The sequence below is a fragment of the Gadus chalcogrammus genome, chromosome 19 (assembly GCF_026213295.1).
Source record: "Gadus chalcogrammus isolate NIFS_2021 chromosome 19, NIFS_Gcha_1.0, whole genome shotgun sequence".
Lineage (NCBI taxonomy): Eukaryota > Metazoa > Chordata > Actinopteri > Gadiformes > Gadidae > Gadus > Gadus chalcogrammus.
The window spans coordinates 6,172,821-6,199,893 of record NC_079430.1 but is presented as its reverse complement, the minus strand read 5'-3'; the positions used below and the strand labels follow the sequence as shown (position 1 = coordinate 6,199,893).

The window sequence follows — 27,073 nt, the reverse complement described above, 5'->3', positions numbered from 1 at the left end:
ATTTGTTTACATTTGTGTGCTTTGTGCGTCTGTCTGTGAAGGTGTGTGTGTGTGCGTGTGTGTTTGTTCACAGCTGGTGTAAGTGATGTGTGATGTAATCAGCCTGGGTTATCGGTTTTGGAACGCTTCACTAGAGGGGATAGGAGATCAGAGGAGAAGCCAGCAGGGAATATAAAGTATGGTTCATGCTGCATGACAACAAAAAGAACCCAAAACATCTCACCGGTCAAGTGTTTTAGAGCCAAAATATTTTGGTTTATTGCTAGTAAACGTTAATATCAAAGATGGAAATATTGAGCATTGGGTCGTTATTCCACTGGGCTCCTGCTATGAAGAAATTAAGCAAATGTTAGAGAAAAAAATGGTTTATTGACCTGTGTCTCAAACATTAAGTCTGCCCTGTTTACAGGTAATTACATTATCGACCTATCATACGATTTATGGATATGAGCTTGATTATTTTTGCAGCGATCGATATTACCCATTGTGCTGCTAACATGTTGTGTTAATGTGTGTTGGTTCACATAAAAGGTAATTTAACATTGAACGTGATTGTTCATTGCGATTTCTTCCCATGACAAAAACATGACGCTGAAGGGCATTATATGGGATTGTACACAAACGGAAATGCCGTTTTCCTTTATTGCGATAAAGCCACATTCATTCTGAAGTCCCCAAGGTTGACTTAAGAAGTACGTAGCCCGTGCATAAATCAGTTCAAACAATCCCAATCAGGTGTCTTGGTCGTCGGCACCAGGGACTCTGTGCATGTTGTAGGACATGGCGGGATAGGTCTACATAATAGCCTATAGTCACGATTCACAAACTACATACACTGATTTACAATTACAATTAGAAGTAAGTGCTACAAGCCAATCTCTATCTGCAGTGTGGAACGTGAATACAGGTAGCTTTTGATAACATGGGTTGTATAGCAATAATTTTGTTTTGGATACCAACTTTCTCGAAAAGAGTAATAATCTACTTTTAATTATTGAACAGGGAAACTATATGGAATGAATGTACAGCCAATAACTTACAGTATATAAAAAATCAACACATGTAAATTAAGTTTTTGGATGTGAAAAGATTAATGATACACTTGTAAATTAAGATTTGTGAACAGGAAATCATATTCACATGAATATATATCCACAACTGACAATGTTAGTGTTATGTTAGTGGGAGTTGTGAATCTGCTCACGTACATTTGTCTACCGTATTGTGGATACAAACTGCCACCGATACACAAATCATCCTGGCCCTAATTTTCCGCAACTACGGAGAAACAAATCCACTAATTGATCCACAAATGAGAACCCCGGTTTCTTATAGTCAATCAGAACATACGTTTGTGATATCCAATCAGCAAGGGCCATGGATCTAACAACTCAATGAAGCTGCAGCACAATGGACCGGTTGTGATGCCCTTTAAAAGGTAACGGTAAGATGTTTAAGTACTCACATTGAAACATGGAAGTGGATTATCCCCGCTAAATAACTCAAACATTTTTATTTAGTAAATGTTTTAAGGTAATAGATTAGGTTAGCATTGTATAGCAGTGAATCAAATGAAATAAAAATATATAAATCAAATCATATATGCTTAATGGGAATCACACAAAAGGCTTCAAATATTATACTATTTTATTCGATAAGTAATCATATAATTAAACATATATTCTACTACTGTTTTAGGTTGGTCATCTTGCTAGTGTATATAAGCAACAACCAACAACTTTATGCAACTTCATATCTCATCAGTTACTGTTCCCTGACTTAAGTATGGGAGCAAAGCCCATAATTTACGCTCCAAGCATATATACTGTAGGTGTTCCCCTTTTGCCTCAATCTCTTTCTCACACTCTCTCTCTTTTATCAGACAGACACGCATTCAATGGAGCCTGAGGAATGCAATGAGACAGCCCCCTCAGCCTACACCAAGGGAGTCCCGACTCCCTGGGGTCCTCAAGCCTTTTCCTCTGACTCATCTTTAATAAACCAAACATTAAGCCTCTCAACGGTGTGGTCTTTTCAGTGAAAAAATGCCTGTTTGAATATGATTACCTCACATATGTTTTTGTCAAAGTAATCTTGGATCATAGGCAGATTGCTCCTGCTGTTTTTCAGCCAACCATTTGTTTACCTTACGGTGTCCGTGGGGAAACTGAACATTCCTTACTCCTTTTTCCCTGGGCGATTGAAGCATCCCCATAGTCTGGCTATTGCCAGACCAAGCTCAATCGTAGATCGCACGGTGGTCTTGGGAAGCTGTTCACATTTTCTTCAGCACAAGAGGCGTGATCAACGGGCCTAGTTCAACTGACTGTGTACGCGATTGGCTGCTTGCCGTCGCTTCCCTGTTGTCATTGTGTTAAGGCAGCCAATAGCGCACCAAGGGGAAAAGCCAGCTCGGTGATTGGCTCCCGCAAAAACGTATCGGAAGCAGAAAGAAATGTATTGCTCTTCTCCTGACCATGGACATATTATAGAATGGACACCGGATTCCAAAATGGCGCCCATTCCTTCCGATGTAAACTGCTCAATGGCGCAGGGCAACATCAAGGAGAGATATGCTTCTGCATCATGGGAGCCTAGCCACGCCCTATTGTTCATGACGTACCGGATGCAGAAATATTCCTGTTTTTTAGCATTATTAGCATTGTAGCATCATAAGCGAGAGTTCTCAGTGATCGCAGTCGCATTGTTTACCGACCATGGAAGTATAAGTTAACTTCATAAATATGAAAGCTTGCTCCATATAACACATAATACCAACAACATAGTAAATGTATGCTGGCCTAGAAAACAAAGCAATGTTATTGCTTAAAGAGACCCTATTATACTACTTTTCTGGTCTTCATTTCTTAGTAATGACTCCTATAGCGCAACCTGACACGAATCACAGCACAAAAAACGATGTAGATTTTCGGGAAACTCTTCCTCTCATCTGGGCGCTTTCAGCATTTTCCGTCAACGCTTGGTTTCGTCCTTCTCCGCCCCCTCGCCCCCCTCCTGCGAACCCCACTCCGTTGTGATTGGTTACCTTCCGGAAGACCTGCGAAAGGGCAGTCGAGCTCCACCCCCTCCTTTTGCGCATGCATGTAGCCTACTACAGCAAAGGTAATTGGAGACTTATTGTAAGCTAATATCACGTGAAATGGCGTGTTTTGAGCCTTATTCTTTGGACCCCGAATCAGACCCAGACATGGAGCAAAGAGAGCTCGAAAATACCCGAGAAATAAGACTCTAAATAAGACAGAGAAAGTGCGGATTTGAAGCGCGCGCACGGGCAGATTTGACCAGGCATATGGGACCGTGGCAGGAGTGCCTCTACGTAGATGATTTCCCGCAAATTTGAAAAGTGAATCGCAAACGTTGTTCCGAGTGTTTAGCGCTCTGCAAAGCCACCCCAGACTGTCAGCAAGGAATACGTCGAAATGCATATACGTCATTATTTGACACTTTAGTATGGTTAAACTTGACTATCAATCATTATAACAAAGTTTATAGGTCATAAAAGTCGAAAAAGCATATTAGGTCCCCTTTAAGAAACAGATTCCATCCAACTGTTTACGAAAAATGCTATCAATAATTTATATACAAATAAATGGTTACATATCGATCAGCAACCAGGTTGGAGTAGCCTACCCACATAAATATTTACATTGTTAACTGTCATACATAGCTAAACAAGCAAATAAAAAATGAAATACTAACACAACTGAAATGTTTATAAGGCTATTAACAATATTATAAAAATTATACCGTAATGCACCCGTTCTTTGTCTTTGGATCTTTTGAAAAAATGGATCAATAAATGGTGAATCGCAATGATCGCAAGCAGAGGAACGTAAGAGTCATTGAGCATCAGCTGAACCAGTCTAAAAATCCTTATATCACTAAAACACTTTTAGTGATAAAAAGTCACCACAGTCCCTAAAAACCATCAACGTCATTCATGTTAAGTGAAAGGAAAAACCTCGGACACGAGAAGTTAGCGGAGCCGTGCACTAGGCCCTCTTGAATGCCGGGCCGAAACAACATTTGTTTCACTACGACTCCTCTCAGCTGCCCATCCCTCCTACTCCAGCAAAAAATAATAACATAAAACGGCTAATAAAACGCTTGAGGGTGCGTTTTGAAAAGAGAAAACTTATATTTTATTAGAACATGGCCTAAAGATAATTATGAGCCTTTGATTGTTACCCAGTCATTTTTTGCGGAGACACATTCCTGTTCCCCGCTTGTATTGGAGTGAACGGAGATATCTACTTCTGGGCCCCTTGAATCAAGGGACCCGTCCATAGCCCGCTTAAACAGCTGCAATACCAGGTTTTGCCGCTGAGCACTGGTGGATTGCGGAAGTATGCACTGTTCCTGGGGGCTTGATGCTTGCTCCAGACCCTTGTTCAGGGCGAACTCAATTCACCGGCAGAATGGGCGGGGCTACCCAGTCTAGCCTCCCCATGCACCACGGAGAACTGTGGTGGAGACTACACACAGGGCAACATGGAGTAGAGGGCACAGACACTGTTTGACATGCTATTCATGTTCACAAGTTTATTAGATATGTATTGAATTAATTCATTGCAGTCACAAAGTGCATAGTAAAAGAGACCTTTAAAAAATAAATATATATATATATGGTTTAATGTGTCCTTTTTGGGTGTGATTAAATTTAACCTTTTCAATTGCAGTCTTCACATGCAAGTCAGATAAGATAAATGTCAGCCTTTGGCAGGAATATATAATCTACGATATATACTAATAAAGGCAGAGTGCATAAGAATCGTAATCAGAGTAATTATTTTAATTCCATTTGTTTTCATTGGATTTCCAAACGTAACCCATTTAACGTCCTGATGCTGCGGCTGGTGAGTCTCTACATGCTCTGGCTGATTGGCATTCGCAGATGTATGGTCTGATTGGCTTTAATAAGAAACCTTATTGGTGGATACATTTGGGGAGTCTTTATAGTGCCAAAAAGATTTGTGTCTCAACAGCAGTTTGTATCCACAAGATGAGATTGACAATGCAAGAAGCAGATCTGCAACTCACCGCAAAGGTTTCACAGTCGTAAGACACGGCAATGCACATTTGTGGATACATATTTACAGATGTGCTATGATTTACTGTTCCCAACTCAAGTGTAGAGTTCATGTTTTCACGTCACACAACTTTATTTATATGTGTGGATTTTTTAAATACGGGTAAGTAATATTGGCACTAAATTCAGTCCATAAAACTCCCTCTATAACCAACGCCTCCGCACATGGATGAATTAAACAGCGCGCCAAGTTCACACAAGACACACACTAATAAAAGCCCCCCTTGGTTATAATTGATTCCTCTACATCAGTGTTCCCAATATTTCACTTTAAGTATACCACTTAATTGTCATCCAGACCTTTGAAAAAATACCTTTCTGTCTTTTATTGGTGCTATTCTTATTGGATACTGTCACATATATTTACATTGTTAATTTCAATAGTTGATGCAATGTCTAATGTTTTTTTTTATTTCTGTGCCGTTTATTTTGCCAGTACTGTAGGAATAAACGTCATCGACATCTTAGCCCAGCGCCTGCCCTCTCGTCGGCTCTCTGTAGACAGAGCAAAGAGCAACAGGGGAAGATAACGTATTACTCAAGACCAAAAGTTGGGTTTTGATTGGTATTTTTGCAAAGGACTGCATAATTCCAGCCAGGAATTGTTCAGTAAAATCTTTTTATTGATTTTATTGAACAGTAAAACATATAATGCTTCCAGTGGCTTTATCATAGTTTAGTTTGATGAGGTGATATAATGGGGAATTGGTTTCAGAAAAAAAGTCAGTTTGAGCTTTCAGGACCTGACTGGAGGCTGTTTAATTGACACAACATGCCAGCCAGCTGTCTAGCTCGTTGCCAGGATTTAAATGGGGCCGTGGGAACACGACGTTATGATATGATTGGTTGTAAATGGTTCCTTTGTTGCATATCTTTTTCAGCTCTAGAGGAAGTTACCCCAACTCGATTTTGATGTACAATAACTAGCACAATACTAATACAAAGAATTAAGATTTACGGTTTATTCAGAGTAGGATTTGTTTTAATAATTCTGACAATATTATAATAATAAAAGAGCAATGCTCACAAAGTTTTGTAGATAACACTGAATCCTTAGAGGGGAAAAGATTTGGCTGTGTTTTATTAGTTTAAATCTTATTCTAACTTATTCGAGTCAAGTGCTGTTTATTAACATTTTCTGGATATGTGACTTGATCCAATTTCCCATCCAAGACGATGTTTGTGTAGTCAACACATTAGTTTAAACATAGAACGCTTTCGACGAGTAAACAAAGTGCCAGTTATCATCTAAAGGAGACATCAGTAGATTCCAAAATACGTCATCACAAGTAATAAGGGAGTCCTTTGTAGCCAAAGACGGTTAATCTTTATTTCCAATCAGATTTAACAACTTGAATGTTGATGGTCTTTTTTTTTGCCAGGCGAGAGATTTGACACTGATAGCTAGATTTACCCACACCTTCCGATCCTCAATCTGGAGGATCTGAGCCTCCACGCATACATTGATTGCGGGGGTGACGCGCAACCATCTAAATATAACAAAAACACAAACCCCCTTTGAGGCAGGTTATGAATAATTAACCATTATGTGTGGCTTCGTTGCTATGCTACGTGAGCTGGCGTGCTACGTGGGCTGGCGTGCCACATGACAAGCGACATGATGAGCTGCATTGTTTCTGAGTGGTAGCACGCCGTGGCTACTATTAGCCCCTGGATGTAGGAAGTAAAATAGCTCAGCCTATTATGGGTTGTGAGAGTATGATCTGTTAGCAACAGGGTTAACATACCTACATACATTTATTAGATGATTGATGAATGGGGGGGAAGAGAGAGAGAGAGAGAGAGAGAGACAGAGAGAGAGACTATATATATATATATATATATATATAGTCTTGTTCAGTTCTCTCTATATATATATATATGTATATATATATACATATATATAAATAAATCATATTTTATACATCCCTGGGGCTCAAAATTTCACTTTTATAAACTTTTTAATAGCTTCTAACTTTATAACTTACTTTTTACAATGTAATATTTAACGTTTTATATTTTACCAGGCCGACATTGTTATTTTTCCTTTGTTTAATATTTAAACTGCATTGCCAGAGAATTAGATTGGGAGAGCTAGATAGATAGAGATATATAGAGAGAAGCACGCTGGATAGTTGGCTCTTCCACCCCCATGCCGCAAACCAGTCGCAGGACACGGGATGCGAGTGCACATCGACACAAAATAAAAAGATCTAGCAAGATGAAACATACACATGGGACGGCAAAGCCCAGCTGCGTCCAAACAGCCGTCCGAACCAGGAACGATCTCAACACTTCACCAGATCTAATACTTCCTCAGATCTAAACCAGATCTAAACGCTTCACCCGATCTAAACCAGATCTAACCGTCAACGTGGTTTAAAACCAAGTCCCATCTTTACGACTCGAATAACACATTCACCAGATCAAAATGCTTCACCGGATCAATTCAACAACACTTCGTAATAATAGCACCAATGTTACACATAAATGTGTGTTCTGCCTGTATGTATTACATGTAATATATTAAGTAGACCTATACCAAATATATGAAACGCCTCTCAAACTGATATCTCTCAAATTGTATAGCAGGGGTTGACACTAAGGTTTCAAAAGCACTTGCCCATCGGGCAAGTACAGGTCAGGTTCAACTTGCCCGAATGTAATGTTCACTTGCCCAAATTATAATCAGAATCGTGAACGGGCCTCTTTTTGCCAGGCACCCGGCCTGGTTTTGGGGGGGCTCAGAAAAATCATCCTAGCTCAGACTGAAGCTGAATGTTAGCTTCCACACATGTGTTTAAAAAATACAATAAATAAATAACAAACTTCTCTTTGTTTACTTATTTATCGAGCGGTCACATCGTGCCATGAAGTGATTTCAGTCCACAGTTGCAAGCTATCTCCAAGTTATATGTAGACCTGCATGATTTGATGCAAATGTACATAACTAAATGTCAGAGGTAGTAGCAAAGATATGTCTTTTTTAACTTTCAAGTTTCTTGTAGCTCTAACTGAATAATCACAATCGCGTTTCTAGTAGGGTTGTCAGTCACGATACTGGATTTTCTAACTTCAACACTATTCCTGGAAAAAGATCGATATTCTACACCATTTTCGATATCAGGGGAAACGTTTTTTTCAGGAAAGAACATACCCAAAGTAAAGAGATTATATCTCCACAACTGCAAGGGCGATAATGTCATCTTTGGGCCAAAAGAAAGATTGTTGTGCAAGTGAAATATTCAATGGGGATAATACTTGGTTAAAGTGAATAAAGCCATGGAACACAGCATAAGTGGAAGATAACATTTCCACCTGTAATAATTATCAGTATCAGTTGGTCGTTATCAGTTGGGAGCGCTGTCTTACTATGAGACACAAATAAGGTAGATATCTTACAATTTTGTCACTTGACACCTCTATTTAAAGTTCAGGGCAATCGAATGCACCAAGCCAAACACTTGCAAATAAATATATGGCCACTAGATTGCCATATAGATGTTTTCTGATTGAAGGCAATTTACCTATTTCCTAAGAAACCTTCTCTTATTCATTGATTGAAAACACCATGTTAAGTTGCAAAATTTGGCCCAGATACTGGATAATCTGTTTATGGTGGTTTTATTCGATCAGAATCAACTTTGTGGACAACAATCACATAGGTAATACTTCATTTTTGGTTGTTAAAAGAAAAGGGGACGTTTCTTCTTAAGTTGTTATTTGCGAGTTTTAGTCACAGAATGATATGGTTTGGACTGTTGGAATAAGTGGAGGCTCAGCTTTCATGTAATATATAAAGTAGTTTGTGAGGGTCCAATTTCGTGAAAAAGATCGCTATTGCTGTGCGCATGTGCACAGTTATGAAACACAAAACCGTGTTCTTGACTTTCCTTGATAATTTGCCTCAATCCAAAGTACTTCCAAACTGCACTCCTCCATCACTACTCCATTTAACTTCTACCTAAACCGTTCGCGGAGGTGCTGCACTTGAGATGCTAGCTGTGTTGGCTAACCTTTAGCGAATCACTGCCAGAGACCGCACTGCGAGTGAGTGACAGAAGGCGGGGCTATATTCGCACTGAAGCGATGCGTGTCTGTTGACTCGCTTTCCGAGAGAAGAGAAGACAGCGCGCTGATCAATTGCAAATACTTCTATTTTGTGTGGTTTTGCGGAACAAAAGGTTGTTCTGCAGTTTCTAAAAACATTTGAATAAATAGCTTTTATATTAACATCCACCCAAAATCCACTTGCCCGTTCGGGCAACCAGAAAAAATCTCAACTTGCCCAAACATTTTTTTTACTTGCCCCGGGCAAGCGGGCAACCGTTAGTGTCAACCCCTGTATAGGCCTTATACTAAATACAATAACTGTGTGTTCTTGTGTCTAAGAAGCATCCCCATGCTCGTTGTATGGCTAAAGTTCTCAACAGCCTGAAGCGTTAGTATTCGTTGTTCCTGTAGCGACGTAATTAAAGAGGTTAATTAAGGAATTTAGGTTGACGATATTGGCTTGCAATAAATTAAAAGCTTTTTGGAAAGGGACACATTCATTTCAATACTTAGTCCATTACTAAATATTGACCACTGGACAATATTTCACACTATGAAATTGCTGATATTGATATTCAATGGGTTTTTCTCCTCATATTTAGACAATCCACAGAAACTAGGTGTGGAACGGTATTCAACGTGTGAACAAGCCTAATCTGAAATAAATCTTCTCACTGCACTTTTGAGATTAGGCTGAAAAAAAAGAGAACAACAAACGACAAGATGCTGTCATGATTGGGATATCAGTGTGTCTCAGTTCTTTTCTCCACGTATATTAAACGTGGTCTCAGAAAGAACAAATCAATTCTATTCTTCGATGGGCTGTTGTGTTGGACACACATTGCCATTCACGTAGACTAGAGTTCTCAGCTGCCTGATGTGTAATTATCCGTCCTTCATTACAATTATACAACTAAAAAGGTAAATGTCATTGTTCGAATTATTATTATTATTATTATTATATCCATCCCCTTTCAAGGCCTTTACTTGTGTAGCAGCTCAAACGAACAACTACACAGCCATTTTTTTCTGGGGCCTAATAAATACCATACTAGTAGGCCTGGGTAGTGACTCTCTCACATGCAGGCGTTGGCGTGTGTGTTTACCAAACTCTTTCCCATTTTAGCTCTCACAGGGATGGGTGCACACAAGATATTGAGAGAGATGGTTGAACGAACCACATAATGCATAATCACAGCCCAGTATGTGTGCAGAGGAGACAGGCAGAGTGGGAACATTTAGGGTGAGTTGGAGCGATGCCGAGATGAAATGTCTCTGGCATGACGCGGTGTAATATGTAATAATCTACAGCCACCTCAAACTCTGGGCCACATGCAGAGTGGATCATTTGGATGTCATCAGCCGCAGCGTTCCCATTTTAAACCCTGTCACCATGTGACCCCCGCTGACGCACCACATGGAACGAGTCGGCACTTTGACGAGCAGTCAAACTTTAAATGTGCACGGATTGTGTTTTACAATCCATGACTCAGCGCTGAGATCCACGGGTATTACAGTCGACGTATGGAATAATTTCTGTCCGTCATCGTAATATTATGGATCTCTTTACATAACAAAAGCTGGTTCGAATCCACGAGGCCACTGAGGGTGTGGATGTTCTACGTGTACTCTGGAGGGGAGATAGAGGAAGCGTGGTGGAGGCTGGGGTTTCTGCCAAGTTCGGGGGGGGGGGGGGGATTTGGAGCGGTAGGAGCACCATGGCTGCTTTGGGTGAAAAAACTGTTCCCTGAGGCAGGTGTCTCTATCTCTCCACTGAGCTGCTTCACAGCACCAGGCACAACTAACGCCTCTAAACTTGATTCATTCCTTAATGGCCATCATCAAGAAGGAAAAAGGGAGAAAAGAATCCATAAACTAATTATGATTTGCGGTATTAGTTGAAGGCATTATGGAAGTGCTTGATTCCGTGCCAAGAAGAAAACCCCATTTCCTCTTCCCGCGAGCCGTGTTTCTTGGCTGGGTTGTAAAAGATCAGGAGACATAAAATTGAGTTCATATTTTAAACTTTGTGCGTGGTCATCGTATATCCTAGCCTCTGATGGGGCATTTGTCCCTAAATCAGCAATGCAGCCATGACGTTTTGGAAGACCTGCTGCTGACTAAACAATAGATTTAATATCTGAATAATAGAAGTTACACTTAGCCTTCAGACGAAATAAACCAACGCAACACAATTTACAAGCTAAGGTTCATGATTACAAACGCTGAGCTACGACTGCGTGCAAAAGGCCTTGACAAGATGCAAACTAAGTGAATTAAGCTATAAAACACCCCTCAAACTCCAATAGGAACAGGAGACCAAGGCATTCCATACTTAAGCAATAGATCACGCCAGGCTGTGGTATGTGCTCATTATACCACTGTTAAGGGGCGTTGTCCGGCCCCGACGCGCAGCGGAGGGCCGGCGACCCCCTTCACAGTGGTATAATGAGCACATACCACTGACTGAAGTGATCTATTGCTTTTATACAACAGTTACTATTATGGCAAAACGAAAGTCATACACACTACATTTAAAAAGAAACCAAGAAAGTCAAAGTAGCCGTTTTATTAAAGAATACAAAAAAGTAGTCCCTCCTGGCTGCCTTCAAAATGCACGACGGTCACTATGCAACACACTTTAGCGTCCCTCCGAGAGAACGGTTATAACGGTTTCCACTTCAAGGCGCGGAGTGATACTTTCACAAAATGATCGGGCGTCATAGCAGTTATGTATACGCTCATTATACAACAGTTAGGAACCAATCAGATCGCTGGATTTAGGCCCCCCGTATAAACATTTATAGATCACACCTATAAACATGGTTTGCATAGAAAAGACTAGTTGCCATCACACTATTTGTGTGTGTGTGTGTGTGTGTGTGTGTGTGTGTGTGTGTGTGTGTGTGTGTGTGTGTGTGTGTGTGTGTGTGTGTGTGTGTGTGTGTGTGTGTGTGTGTGTGTGTGTGTGTGTTTGTTGAGGGGTGTGTAACGGAGTGGGCACATGCTTGAGTTTATGTACCTGTATGTTTGGTGTGGTGTGTATGCCATGGTTCTTGGGAGTGCGCATCTGTATCTGCACATGTGGTTGTGAATCTGTGTTTGTGAGTGCATGTGTGTGCGTGCGTGTACCTGCATGGATGTTTGTCCGGTTGTGTGTGTGTGTATGTGTGCGCCATGCATGCGTCAGAGGATTTCAATGTTGTGTGTGTGTGTTCGTATGTGTGTGTGGAGCACCGTGGAATTGCGATGGAGATTCCTCTCTGCTGATCCCAGCAGCGGCATCGCTCTGCAGTTTAATAACCACTGGAGGAGCCCTGACCCGGGCTGAACACGATCAGACACCCTCACACGTCCCCCACCCCGCCTCCTTTTGGCACCGCCGGAAAACGATACAGCTGGACAGAGCGCAGAGGACTCTGTTGAACACTCAAATATGGATGAATGCTCAAATAATCGTTCACACAGGGCGGCATGTGGCTCAGGAGGTAGAGCGGGTCGACTGGTAACCGGAAGGTTGCTGGTTTGAGTGTCGAGGTGTCCCTGAGCAAGTGTACCTCCCCCTGAATGCTCCCGACGAGCTGGCTGTCGCCTTGCTCCGCCGTCGGTGTGTGAACAGGTGAATGTTTGCATGAATGTTAGGGAATATTGTAAAGCGCTTTTGCTGGTTAAAAAAGCGCTGTAGAAACTGTCCATTTACCATTCACACCATTCAGTCTAAACAAACGTATATCGACCGACAGATCTTGGCCAGGTCTGGCACCGGTCCCTGCCCGCTCCGGGTCTGCGTGTGCAGGTGCGGCCGTCTTTATCGCGGCGCGGAGGGGGACTCCTGTTCGCTCCCCACCTCCTCGCGGCGATTACAGCGAGCGGTGGTCTAAATAAGAGACCCCCGACTAGCAGGGCTGATGGCGCTTAGCCAACTCTTTCTCATCGCCAGAGAGTGAGATAAAGAGGAGAAAGAGATAAATGCAAGACTGAGAGGGGGAGAGGGAGAGAGAGAGAGAGAGCAAGAGAGAGAGAGAGAGAGAGAGAGGAGAGCGAGAGAGAGAGAGAGAGAGAGGGAGGGAGAGAGAGGGAGGGAGAGAGATGTTCTTGCTGTGCATCAGACATCCGTCCCAGGAAGCTGGCAGCGTGGCGCCCCTGATTGGGAATGAGCAACGAGGAGCGGGGGGCTTATCAGAGTGAAACCGCTTGAGCTTAAATAAATGAATCTGTTGCCCGCTGGATCCAGGGCTTCATGGCCACACACACACACAGCCTTCATATTATGTTATTACTGTCTTCTGTTTTTGCCAAAATTGGTCTCGGTTAATAGTCAACATCATTTTTTGTTATTGGTTCATTATATTTTTCCACCTTCTTAACTACACCTGCCCTTGTTAAAATGTGTTTTAGTTACCTCCTCTTTGCTTACTTTTAACCTCCTGTCATCATCCTGGACCTTTTTTAGCTGAACGTCTCTCTCTCTCTCTCTCTCTCTCTCTCTCTCTCTCTCTCTCTCTCTCTCTCTCTCTCTCTCTCTCTCTCTCTCTCTCTCTCTCTCTCTCTCTCTCTCTCTCTCTCTCTCTCTCTCTCTCTCTCTCTCTCTCTCTCTCTCTCTCTCTCTCTCAAACATCCGTTACATACCTGGCTGCGTACAAACATCAAAATGTGCAGCGGTTGGTCATAAAGCTTAGGAAAGCGTGTTGGACTGACCTTCAGCGTGTTGTTGTGTTTCAGCGGGAACGTCAGCGACGTGTTAACTCCCAGGCTGACGTTCCCGACACTGGTTTGTGGGGGAGGAGGACATGTTATAATGCGGAGGGGTGGATACAGAGAGAGGGCAGGACAGAGAACCGGAGAAGGGACAGGAGGAATATGCTCCGTACGGTTTAGGCTGTGGACAGTAGAAGCAAACGGACGAGTGAAGTGAACTGCAATGTATCCTGTTTATGTATTCTATTCCATCTGACTTCTCTCTCTGCCTCTCTCTCTCTCTCCCTCTCCATTTCCCCCTCTCTCCGTCTCTCTCTGCCCCTCACTCTCCCTTTCCCCCCTCTCCCCCTGCCTCTCTCCCTCTCTCTCTCATTGTTTGTGCAGTCAATGAGTCACTTAGAGAATATTTGTGTGCAATTTGTTTCAGGCCCCAGCTAAATATAAATCTGTCTGGCTGGCAAACAGGTTGGAGAGTCCAGATGGTGGCCATCCAACCCATATGTATATCCAGTGCTTGTATAGTATGGAACCTATACTGTACAAGCACTGGATAAGACATATAGTTTGGAAGGCCACCTTCGGGACTCCCCGACCCTACTTTATATAGTAAGCATATGTATATATATACAGACTAGTATCTATACTATCGATACTAGTCTGTATATATATATATACATATGCTTACTATATAAAGTACAGAATACAGCTGATATGTACACTAAATTATATATTTAGAGTGGGTTTACACTGTGCTACACTGTGGATAGGTAACCCTATTGAGCCTGACTGTGTGATAGTTCACATATACATTATATTCATGATATAGATATAGAGTTGGTATACACTATGTAACCATATTGAGCCTGACTTTGTGTTAGCTGACTGGACCAGCGAGGCTACACACCATTGGTTGATCCAAAAACCAACCAGCTTCCAGTGTTGCCGTGGATTTTCCTTAAAACGTTAGTGTTTCATTCCATGTTAGATAAAGTTATCTTTATTGTGCAAGATTTAACCAACAAGCCATTTCAAAGTCAAACCTATTGCGACATCCCACGGGGAAGTATCCTGCCCGATGCAGGGCATGAAATGAACTGAGAACACTGGTGCTCACAGCTTAAAGGTTGGGTATGGAATTCTCTTTTTTGTCCATTTTTGCAAAGTTACTTGAAATCCTTATCATAACCCACTTACAGCCACTGAGTTAGAAGTACTGACATGAAAATTAAACAAGTCAATCATCTGTGGAACGGGCAGGGCTGAAAAACTCCAGCCAATGATTTCCAGAACCACCGAGTGGCATTGGACAGTAAGTACGTCAATCAAACGGTCGTACTGCACTCCCCCTTCCCCTCCCCCGCTCCCCGCGCGTGACCCCTTCGTGCGCGTACTCAAAGCTCGTAACCAAGAGCAAGCTTCTGTTTGTTGTTATCCTGCGGTACCTACTGGAGGTAGCTAACTAGCTAATGGCTCGCTCTCGGGCATCTGTGTTCGCGCTCGTGCATGATTGCGCGTCCATGTACTTGGAATGGGTGGAATCAGAGTCAGCATTGAAGGAGAGGGGTTAGAACCATTTGAGTTGTGTGTTATCAAAATCTGCTGGCGTTTCGCAAATCCCATACCCAACCTTTAAACATGTTAGGAGCTCCAGCAAACATTGTAAGGGGCGCCAACTATATATGTTGATTTTTTACTTATATTGATACCAAAATCGTAAGCGTGCCATTTTAAAATCACACTTGAGATGTACACAAACGTTCTGGTTAATTAAATAAATCCAATCCAACAGTCTAAAAATAACATCCAACATTGCTGGGTGAATTTGGCAAGTAAGCCCTCTGACTGGAAAATATAATTACAGAAATCCCTCAATACTTAGCTAAAGAACGTTAAACTTAATCCTATGAAGCTTGTATTTTCAGAACAAACTCATTCTGAGCTCCCAATGTAATTCTGCATGTTTAATATATTCACAGATAATCCTTCCCATCAAAGTGGTTCTTTCCCCCGGGAACACCCATACATATGCTCAATGGTAGCGCCATCCGTTGCTTGCAGTTAGGAATAATTAGGAAGTTCCCTGCTGTCACAAATAGAGTTTAGGTTTACTTTGTACAGGTCTCATTGAATGCACTGATTAATGCACCAACCAAGAAATGCATATAAAGCTACATTATCCTAACAAGGGACATAGTGAACTAACTAGCCAATGCACAGAGAAGGGGAAATTGGTCTGTCAAAAACATAAAAGAAAGTTCACCAGAACAATAATTTGGACTCACACAAATTCCCCAAATTACATTCCAAGTTTGCACAGATTACATCCGAGATGGGACTGAATTGTACCTTATATGCATGTCTCATGGACAGATCAACACAGACTACCGCTCGACTGGGTAGGGCACAAGATTGATCCATCTCCTTCAACTTGCGATGTCACAAAAAGATATTGAGCACACACACACACACACACACACACACACACACACACACACACACACACACACACACACACACACACACACACACACACACACACACACACACACACACACACACACACACAGACACTCTAAGTCCCAGGACCAGGGGGGGATGCTGTAGCCTTGTATTAAGCGCCTGGACATAATCACCTCATTAAGCCATTAGCCAGCCTTACCCAGAGAGTGCTAAGAGGGAGATGGGAGCCACACACACCAGCCAAGGCCTGTGATTTAGTAAAGCAACAACAGCTCCCCTCCCCTCCCATTTCCTCCCAACGTACTTCGCTCCCAGACGACCATTATGCAAATCACACAATCATGTCCAATTTGGGAACCTCTTCACACCCTGCCTTTTTATTCAACTTCTTTTTTTTGCGTTTCTATCCCCCTTTCCCTCTCATGGGCGTCGAGGCAGGCCGTGTTAAGCAATAATTAAAGGCCAGCTCTCTCTCTCCTTGTTGTAAGTGCGATGAAAGCCGAGCGTTGCTGTTTGGCGCGGCCAGCTGGGGATTTGATTCTAGCTTCCGAGGGAGGGGCAGGGTCACACCTCTTCTACAGGAAGGGGGGAGGGGGACTTTAGCAATAAAATAAGGTAATGGTTGGTTACTGGGTCGGTTGGTTACAGCCAGGAGAGGCTCTGGTGTCTCCTCTCTGTTCACTAGGGATGGGCAAAATGATTCTTTTCCGGGAACTAGTTCTTTCAGTTCAGTTCACTATAACGATTCGTTTATTTGATTCGTTCGTTTTGATTCGTTCGTTACGTCAGATTACATCTTAAAAAAAATTAAAAATAAAAAAACTTTTTTTTATAATTTTTTTTTTTTTTAATTGGTCGTTGGTCCGGATAGGACCGTGAAGACCGCAGTCCGCCGTTTGGAGAGATGCCTGCTATATAGTATGTCGAACGTCCCACCAATATTTATACCACTTGCTTACTCTCTATATTTCATTCATGGTTTTACATTTATAATTTTATTTTACTTTACATTTAATTCTTCATTGTTCAGGCATTACAGAACTTGCATGGTCATAAATAAAAAATACGAACTGCAGTTTAATTTCTTTGCTTGTTCTTAAATTGACGTAGAATGGAGCAAAGACTCCTGGGATTGGGAAATGCGTTTATCCAATAAACAGATTGAGGTCAAGTCTATTTTCGAAAAAATGTAGGGGGATATATGAGTCGAATGGTATGACCCAAGATACGTCAGAGAGAGAAAGCGCGCATATTCGACGATACCGCCTTGTCATTGGTTTACCCAGGTGCCATTCCAACACCATTGCTACCTCTCATTGGCTGAATCTTTGAGGAAGTTGTAGACTCAATCAATATAAGTCGCGGGGAGACGGAGCTCTGTTCGTTTGTATATTTTATTTACGTGACCATATGTTTGGTTGATGTTAAAAAAAAAGAATCAAAGAACCAGTTCTTCTTGTTTTGGGGAACCGGTTCTTGTCGTTCACGTTCGGGATTCGTTCTTTGTAACGAATCAGTCGCGACCGACACATCCCTACTGTTCACACATCCGGCTTGTTATTAGAATAGGGTGACTGACAAGCTTGAAATTAAAAAGCCCTGCGTATTTGTACAGGAAGGTGGCCTTTCATAATGATGGGACCAAATCCAACACGGGCCGAAATTTAGCTTTGAATCAATTTACCTTTGACGTTTGACTGGCTGAGCTTTATCAGTCTCTGTGCGGTGGTGTGATATTACAGTTGGTGTCAATGTGTTTTGAGTCAGGGAGGGGTTATCACCGGCTAGTGATTTTCCATTCTGTCCGTGAGAGTGTTTTACACCTCTTCACGAGGCGTCTGCTGCACTAATGTGAAAGGCACTTCTCCGGCCCGGAGAAGGAGAAGCACTGGAAACGCCCGGGCTCCATTATGCTGCTTAGCGCTCTGTGTTTAAGAGGCGATGGAGTCTCATGAGAGGAGATAGAGTACTTCAAAATTACAAGGTTTACGCTCCTACTGCACTTGTTTTTCATTTAAATTTGAGCCTGCCGGTTGAACACGGGTGAAACCATTAGAGGACTCTGCAGTAATTGAGCTTTTCGCACTGAGTGGATTTTTGCATTCAGTCGAGATTAAAAGTGACATTTATCGGGCGTAAGTAAAATCCTTCGGTTTGTTAAATAATTATTAAAAAATATTAGGGCATTTGGTTTGGAATGGATTAGAGTTTGATGAATGATACATTTAATTATGATGAATGGAATTCAGATTTGTAAACAGCTTTGCAAAGTAACTGATATTAGAAACAACACTTTTTATATCCATCGGCTTCATTTGTTCACGACCGATCCTCAGTTCCTGCAGTAAAAGTAAAATAGTTTTTCAACAGAGAAGCTTGATTCTCTGTCAAAACAGGTCACCCCCAGCCCCATTAGCAGACCTGTCTCCATTCTTGCCAAGACATGAAGTACATTTAATTACATTCCCGCGACGCGGGCGGGAATGATGGCAGGTGTTTTGAAAGGCTTGTGATTAGATGAGGAAGAGGCAGTGTAACTCTCTAGATGGAGTGAGGTAGAATAGATTGTGTGTCTCCCAGGTTACACAGCATACCACTTTAGTTTATTTGTTTTGCCCTCTATGATTTTTATGAACGTCCTTATCCAAAATAGACCAGAGTGGAGTCCCATTTGAAAGCAATAGTACATTCACAATCTTTCTCCGTTGCCTCTTGAAAACAATATCGAGTGTTTGTTTATTTTGGACCACAGAGATTAGGATTAGGGAGTATATACTTTGGGTTTAACGAAAAAAACTCATCCTGGCAGTGGCCTTTGTGTACGTGAGGGAGACAGAAAACAGAGGACATGATGAGGTCCAACCAAACACTTCCATCATTTCAGATCACGGGTTTATTAGAACAGCACGGATAACATTTGCCACAACAACAATATACAATTATTAGTTTGGCTTCTCCGAATGGGTAGAATATAGCTGCAAAGATTTTTGACAGCCAATAGGACATTTCTACCATATTCTGGTAGTGAACACCTGCAAGGTGATAACTACTGTCCCTGTTGGCGAATCAGATTAATTGATTACACGCCCATGCTACCAGTTGCATGATCGACAAGGAAAACAATTAATTGTGAAATGTGTATGCTTGTGTGTGTTTACCACATGTGGTGTGGAGGAGGTATTTGTTTGTGTGTAGGTGATATGTGCTGTGGAGGGGGTTGTGTGTGTGTGTGTGTGTGTGTGTGTGTGTGTGTGTGTGTGTGTGTGTGTGTGTGTGTGTGTGTGTGTGTGTGTGTGTGTGTGTGTGTGTGTGTGTGTGTGTGGTGCAGAGGGGTTGTTTGTGTGTCTGTCTGTGGGGTTGTGTGTTTGTGTGTGTCTCTGGTCTCCTAAACCCTCAGTTGTTCCCCCTGGATAATTCCCCCCCCCCCCCCACCCACTAGTCTGTTCCACTTGACGCTCCTCCAAACCGTTTAGAGAAAACCCTTTCGCTGCTCGCTCTCCCCTCCCTGCACCTCATCACAGTCCGATATGAGCTGCCGTGCCTGCACACGTATATAGACACACACACACATTTTCTAGGCACATACACACACAAAATGCAAGCACAGCATGCGCACACAGGCGCACACACACACACACATACGGGCATACACATGCATGCACATTTACTGTCTGAACACACATTGATATTCAGGCTTGCAATCTCTCATGCACAGAAAAACATAAATGCATGCACGCAATATTGCACACACATGCACGAATGCGTGCAGCCGTGCACAGTACACACACACACACAAGCATGAAGTCCTGCTCGCAAAAACAGATGAAGGCACACAAATGCAGAGGCACAAATACGCACTGGCAGACTGCAGTATATCTCACTACCATTACATATTGTTCAGTGATTGGGCAACTGTTAATAGTTTTTCAGAAAAGCCAATTAATTCTGGGGAACGATGCGCAAAGGGAGCAGCCCTTCCCGGCTGTATATCATGACATGGCTGGAGTGATGAAATGTTTCTGGGGAGCGTGACTCCCTGTTGCTTCATAGCCCCTCAGTGATAAACAGTCATGTCTTCTTTCATTCAACTGCATTCAAATTTCAATTTCATGGCTTTTTGTTCAAGTATTCAAATGTCAAAAACGTAAAAATAATGGCAATCCGCAATATGAAACAAAACTTATGATTTTTTTAATCCAAAACCAGCAATGAATTTTAGTTGTGATTGGGGATCAAGTAATGGGGAACGGGGAAAAAGTAGATTTAAAGTAGCAGAACCTTTAGGCTGGGAGTCAAACACCCCAAATCGCCAGCCCAATCAGCAGCAGAACCAGCACCCCAACTAGCACTACCACTACCAATGCCCATGCAGAGGGAGAGATTTAGCGCACCAAAGCTCATTCATTCACAAGGTGTGCTTTACCTCCAGTTAGCGGCTGAAATTGCAGCCTCATAATGGACTCCCGGCTGTCATGCTGGAGTTATTCTGATGATGTGGAGCGGTTATGAACGTGCGGTCATCCTCAAATTAGATCTCCACCACACACACACCCAAGAATATACACACACACACACATACAAGCACACACAGACAAACACACACACACATACACACACAGTCAATGAGCATTCATGAGGTATATTTTTTTGTGTTTAACTGGAGATCACAGCAGTAGGCCAAGAAGAAAGATTAGATTGCAGATTTGGTAAACATTGCATGTGTGTGTGTGTGTGTGTCTGTGTGTGTGACCCCCCTCAGCTTATGTTTTTGTGCTGCATTATGGACAAATGCTGTACCATGGTTATCATGAAGACGCTGCGGAGTTGCATCAGACTTACACCAGCGCTTTCTTCCTCTGCTGTTCCTAAACCCATGTTGTCACTTCAATTCTCCTTCCCTTCCGTCAAGTCCAAGTTGTTTTAAAATGACTTCATCACCACACTTTGACGAGAAAAGATAGTCCAGGACAAAATCAAACAATTAATTATTGCCCTTCCCTAGTGTGTGTGTGTGTGTGTGTGTGTGTGTGTGTGTGTGTGTGTGTGTGTGTGTGTTTAATGCATGCAAGTCAGTACATAAACGTGTCCTGATCACAGATGACGTGCTCGTTTGGCTCTGCGTGTGTGTGCAGTCACCGGCGTATCCTCTTGTGGATCCTCCTTGCACACGACACGTATAAAATAGGTAATAAAAAATAACCTCCCCTGCTTCAGTGAACTCAGTAATGGTTCACCCACGCAATCCTCCCCGTACGGATACTGTTGCTTCTGGAGCCCCCCTGCCGTCCATCACAATCCAAAAAAACACATCCATAATTCACCCTCTTATATGCTTTTATTCTGCCTCCTTTTAAACTGCAGCTCTGACGCAAAACTCCAGCCTGTCCGTTGCCATTTAGGCCCAAGCTGTAGGTAACAGTTGGTTCAACTAGATTGCAGCAGGAAAGTCTAGCTGTGTCACGGTATGTGGGGACCCTGGGGTTCAATCCCTGATGTCTGCGGTCTAATGATCTTATGATCTCTAGAGGTCACGAGTGGTGTCCAAACAGATGTATGATAAATAGATCAAACTACTGGCCTGCCCAGTGGACTGTTCTAACTGGTAGGCTGAGCTACACATCATCGTCCCACTTATGATGTCACCAGGGGGTGGATTTTGACATTCTTGTAAGGGCTAAACAACATCAAACTATAAATTAGGTACCCTTTAATGCACATGAATTCCATGCAAGTCACTTTGGATAAAAGCTTCTGTTCAAGGGATAAATAGTAAAAATAACAGCACATTCGTCATTCTGATGTAAAATCCGACCTACACCTTTCCATCAATTTGTTTTTTTGTACCGACAAGAAGTGAGGGAGAGAGAATTTGTGAGGTCGTAAAGCAGACACGATTCTTTAATATCGGCGAAAAAGCACATGGAGCCTGGCATGGCTGTGTAGAAAGCAATATGTTTTATTAAACCTTGAGGCTTTTTTTCCTCCTCGCTCAATACGTCTTCTTTTAGCTGTTGGTCGGCAGCACGTTTTATCTCAGCAGGGAACAAGATCGGAAATAATGTGGTGGGAAACGTCCAACAGAGAAAAGGCACAGAATTAGGGGTGAGAAGCCGCGACTACAGGACCTTGCTGATGATCGATGTGAAATGTGCAATTAGACCCACAGTGAGAAGGAAATCAACAGCACTTCCAAAATGTCTGCTTCCAATTTGCGAATGGAGAAAACAAGTAAAAAATAAATATAATTTGACTCACAATGATTGAAGATTTAAGAGTTTGAAAAGTTCCAGAACTCGTCACTGTTGTGTGAGCTTTTAGTTCAAAGTGTTAGTGACGCTGGCTATGCTAGCAGCGGGGGGTTTAGCTAGTTATATTCGAGAGCGGGAATCATTTCTGAGGTATTCTGAGGGAATGTATTCCACCATGGTTTAGATTTGTTGTTGTTTGTTGAAACGAGGAAGCACTAAATAAAACTTTTTATTTTGAACGATGCTTTGAATGACCTTTTGGATCCGACAAGCGTCTCTGACTGTGATTGGTCGGTACTTAAATCCGGGGGTGGCAGGATCCCGTGGTGTAAGGGTGTCCCAGCAGGAGGGTTCCGAGTTTGAACCAACCAGATAGATGTCATACAATCTGGAATTCAGGTGTCTGGGATGAAATCAGCTAAAAACAGCAATACTACAAGTTACCAGTTAACTGTTTTGTACATGCTGCCTTGGGCTCGAGTTACACATCTATTAGAAAACGACTTTCTGTACTTCTCAGGAGTGCAGTCAATTATTACATTTCATGGATCTGATACGTTCTCGGCTCAAGAGAAAAACCCATGAGAAACATTGTCTGGCCATCTTCCCTGAACCTGCACTATTTTCCTTCCTGTGATATTCCTTCAAAATGTCTGAGAAGACTCTGGGCCGTATTTTGTCTGCACTTGAATTATCCAAAGGGAGGCTTTCATAGGAGTTGGTGCATTATAATGGTGCCCGGCAGGCACACTGTTTATTGTAAGCAGAGAGTGACAAGGCGGGGCCACTTAACAAAAGCCCCCCCGATCAGAGGGCGGAGGAAGAGAAAGGCTGCCTGAGGTGGGCTCCCTGCCATGGCTGACCCTCCTCTCTACCGCTCTCCAAGGTTTGGATTTGGGCGCTTTCAAAAACAGAACAAAGTCTTACCGTTACTCAAATCTTTCTTCTATCTCAAAACGTCATAAGCATCACTTTGTCAAAAGAAGAAACTGGTATTGCCGCTTTGTAAGCTATCCTTGAATAACTTTTCTGTGCATGAAACGTCCTCCATCGAAGGTGAGCTGAAGGTAGTGCTTCATCTACATTAGGCCGTGGTGAGCAGCTGACAGAGTTAACCTTTACAAAGAGTTTGGAATAGGACATTAAAGCATGCGCAGACACACACACACACACACACACACACACACACACACACACACACACACACACACACACACACACACACACACACACACACACACACACACACACACACACACACCGTAATAGAGCATGTGAATATGTGAGAATGTCAAATAAAAAAATATGTTTCAGGCATTAGGATTAACATTAGTTAAGGAAGAAAGAAAGAACCAATGAACGTACAGAAATAACCAATGAGAGAAGGACAGAACCATGAAAGTGAACCACTTACAGAAGGACGGAGAAAGGTAGACCATACAATGAAACCGAGGAAGAAAGTACAGAAAAGGACTGAACACGGGGGCTTCCCTAATGTGGTCGTCCATCACCGGCATAAATAAAGATCTTCATAAATCATAACATGCATACACACACACACACGCACGCACGCACACACACACACACACACACACACACACGAATGTACACGCACACATGTACACGCACACTCCAAGATTTCCCAAGGGACGACCCCCCAGCTCCACCTTGACATCAGGGATTCAGGTTATATTTTCTGCTTGTGAGCACCCCCCCCCCCCCCCCCCAGCACACACAAACACACACACACACCACCTGCAGCTATTTACATCAACTGCACAAAGATAGTCTGAACGGGTCTGTTAGCTGCGCTATGCTACGTGTGTCAGCTGTGCTGGATATGCATGGGTCCTTAACTCGCTGTTGTATAAAGGCAAACTGTAGGTAGGCCTGCACGATAGATTGCATTATGTGAATTACCATAGTGTTTATGGTTTTTACCGCCCCCGTTTTGGAGATGTGAATTGTAAGACGGTTGCCAGAGGCCCAAATGTCGCACAAATATAAGCAGGCGTACGCGTAGATGACAGGTTTCGTGTTATTGAGGCCATGCATTTACAATAGATTAACACCAGCGCATTGCTATTGTAAAAGCATTACTCAAAGAATTATTCCTAATCTGTTAAATATATATTTGTGTCAAAGACTTCACAAAACAACCAAGTTTCCCTATCAGCCAATAGTATTCTTCCGCCGTTGCTTTGCCGTGGTATCATTGCCTGTATGCAGAGTGTATGCAGCCCCGCTTCAATAAACGAACACGTCGAACAATACAGTGTCACATGTGCTTCAAGAATAACGTTTTATAACGTTCTTTGTTTTAAAGAAAACCAAGGAAACGTACAAAGCTGTCTGAGTTCAGAAAAGGGTAGAACCAGCAGGTATGAGGGCTGATAGTTGCCTAGTAGAAAACTATGCGAGAACTTCGAGGTGTTTCTCTTACCGTAGTCACACTTTTCTGTTGTCAAGGTTGGAATTGTTGGTGACTTTCAACATCAGGCAGCAGTATATGTTCAGCGAGATACATAAAGTAATCAAATACAAAGAAAAAGCAACAGTTTCTCAGGTCAGAATAATACACTCATGTTTATTATTTGAGAGGTTTCCTCCTTCCTCATTTGCTTTAAAAAAATTGCATGAATATTATCGGTGTAGAAAGAATACTGCGAAATAACAAACTGTCCTTTCTTCTGTGTCATTAACTAATGGCATAACATTTCAGGAGTGACTTATGTTTTGCTCAAAGATAGATGTGACCTCTGTGGAAATTACATGAAAGCAGCAACAAGACGTAAAGAAGAGAAGTAAAAAGAACGATTTGTTGCATCATGCGATTAACTCTGATGAAAATCCTAGTGTTAAAACTAATGTCGCTCCAACTGCGATTTTTATATCAATCCAAAACACAAACCTCTCCATAGAGATTGAGGGCTGATGAAACAAAAATGATTGAAAGGAAGGTGCTCTTGCATGTGCGAGCGTAAGTGTGTGTGTGCAGAGAGTATGTGTGTGGGTGTGTTTGCAGATCATGTGGGTGTATGGGCAGTGTGTGCGTTTGTATTTGCAAAGAGCACTTGTGTGTATGTGTGTATTGCAGAGCAGCATCATCTGTGTTGCTAAGCAGTTATCAGACTGCACCAACACACACACACACACACACACACACACACACACACACACACACACACACACACACACACACACACACACACACACACACACACACACACACACACACACACACTTTCACATGTATCAAAATAATGATAATAACAATCTATATACCTCCATCTCCTTCTACAAATGGCTCAGGCCGTTATTTTGTACTGGTACAAATATCTACCTTATTTTAATAATTTAAATGTTGTTGCGTTTAATTTGACAACGTCTGTCAAAATGGCTTTCTAATCACACACATTCATGTACTTATGTACATAAGGTCGCACACACTAACAAACAACATCAACCTGTTACACACAGTCGCAAAAAACAAGAAGCAAACCAATGTGGGTGTGTGTAATACACACAAACATATAACAACACACACAAACACACACACAGCAAGCCTCACATGTGTGTTAGTGTAACAAAACGGTCTGAACCCAAACAGATGAGCCCAGCGTTCCATCTCCCCTCCTCCTCCTCCTCCACTCTGCACACACGTTGATCAGCGCTGAAGTCAAACTCGTGACCCTGTGTGCGTGGGCGTGTGTGTGATGCGTGTGCGTGTGTGTGGGAGTGCAGTGCCAAGTGGAACCGATCTGTGAAGAGAACAGGCCCCCTCCCCGTCGCCCGCCTGACAAAGAGCAAACTAATTACATTGTGTTTGCCCGATGCTAATTAGTATCTTAATTAAAATCCCCACTGAGATTGGTTAAGAGATGGAGGCAGGAGGGGGGTGTGTGTGCAGCCTGTTGTCTCATATAAAGGCTCTCTTCATGCCCAATGTCTTTGGTTTCTCCTCTAGATGCTGGTCACCTCCATATATATACACAGTATACATTTGTTTTTGCCCTGCGCTTATATAAATGTAATTTCGACTGACTTTCCTGGGCTCTGCTGCCTTTTCTTTCAATCAGCTACAGAGTGTCAAGCCTTCTGTACCACAGCGACGTTGTACCCCCTCATCTGCTCATCGCATAACGCTGGATCCTCGGCCACGAGATGTTGATGATTGCCGCGTGACCTCGGTGAGGGAAACCGCACATGCAGGGGGTATTTAGTTATTTGTGCATGGATAACGATCTAATATAATGAAGCGCCACGGGTCGAAGGTGTTAATGATTCAGCCCTGTGAAAGGCCAGGCCTTCGGACCGTTGCCACCGACAGCCCCGACATGGTTTTATCTCCGAGAGCAAGCGGGGGCTTAGTGATATCGCCCCCTTGTTTGTTCAGCCCGCCGTCGCACACTGACATTTTCACTCCCACTTTTTCCCCGGCGATCTTTTATGGTGTCTGATGTTTCTTGTTGAGACTGTCGAAAAGGTTTTGCCGTCGCTCATA

General features: G+C 42.6%; 1 protein-coding gene and 1 long non-coding RNA gene across 2 annotated transcripts in view; one reads left to right on the top strand and one right to left on the bottom strand.

The window, feature by feature from the left end:
- LOC130372146 (uncharacterized) overlaps positions 1–27,073 on the bottom strand; it is a 147,282-nt gene that overhangs the window by 22,806 nt on the left and 97,403 nt on the right. The gene's annotated exons all lie outside the window — the stretch shown is intronic.
- Positions 1–27,073, top strand: part of LOC130372140 (leucine-rich repeat transmembrane neuronal protein 4-like) — a 56,170-nt gene that overhangs the window by 24,084 nt on the left and 5,013 nt on the right. The gene's annotated exons all lie outside the window — the stretch shown is intronic.